Genomic DNA, 1139 nt, shown 5'->3' on the forward strand with positions numbered 1-1139 from the left:
GGAACATAGATAGATAGATAGATAGATAGATAGATAGATAGATAGATAGATAGATAGATAGATAGATAGATAGATAGATAGATATAATTGATGTTTTATCGAGTGTGTTTCTGTTTGTGTGTTCGAGTTGGAGTTGTCATGTCTTTGAGAAAGAGACACAGGCAGAGGCACAAACAAATCTTGTATAGTCAAACAGGCATGCAGTGGGAGACAAAGGGAGAAACATGTCAAGTTCGTGTACGCATGCAAGTATCACAGTAAAGAGAGAGGGAAAGAGCGAGAGAGGGAAAGAAAGAAAGAAAGAAAGAAAAGAAAGAAAGAAAGAAAGAAAGAAAGAAAGAAAGAAAGAAAGAAAGAAAGAAAAAAGAAAAAAAGAAAGGGAGAGAATGTGGGAGGGAAATATAAAAGAGAGAGGGGGAAGAAAGAGAGGAAAGAAGGGAGTGAAAGTGACAGATACATGGGAGGAAGGAGAGAGAAGAAGAACATTAGAATAAGAAAGAGAGAGAAGTGAGAGAAAGAGGAGAGAGGGAAGAAGAACAAAATAAGAGGAAGAAAGAGGAAGAAAGTGAGAGAGGGGAATTGTAGCCTAGGCATAAGCACACGTGTTGGGTTAATGAGTAATCTTTCAGTCAGGGAATCTGAAGGTCAAGATATAAATAAAAAGACCGCTCTCTTCCAGCTCTCCGAACAGCATCTGTAATTATAAGATGAGTAGCTAATTACTCCTTCTAATACTTACACAACATAGTATTATGCTATTAGTTCATCTGCGAACTGGTGGTGTAAGACGCACTCTAAATATAGTACACATTATAGAGTACAAATTGGGACCAATATGGCTCAACATTATCGCCTGTGGTGATAGAAGAGCACGCATCATCACCATCATCATCATAATCATCATCATCATCATCATCATCATCATCATCATCATCATCATCATCATCATCATCATCATCATTGTAGGAAAGCTGGAGTAGGGCAATTTTCGATCAGACAATACTATAGATTTTTTAAAAAGAAATGTACTTATGAAAACGCCTCAAAGTTTCGTATCGAAAAATTCTTCAAGATGGCGCTGCATCGTCATCATCATCATCATCATCATCATCATCATCATCATCATCATCATCATCATC

Source organism: Aplysia californica, unplaced genomic scaffold, assembly GCF_000002075.1.
Source record: "Aplysia californica isolate F4 #8 unplaced genomic scaffold, AplCal3.0 scaffold00066, whole genome shotgun sequence".
Taxonomy (NCBI): Eukaryota; Metazoa; Mollusca; class Gastropoda; order Aplysiida; family Aplysiidae; genus Aplysia; species Aplysia californica.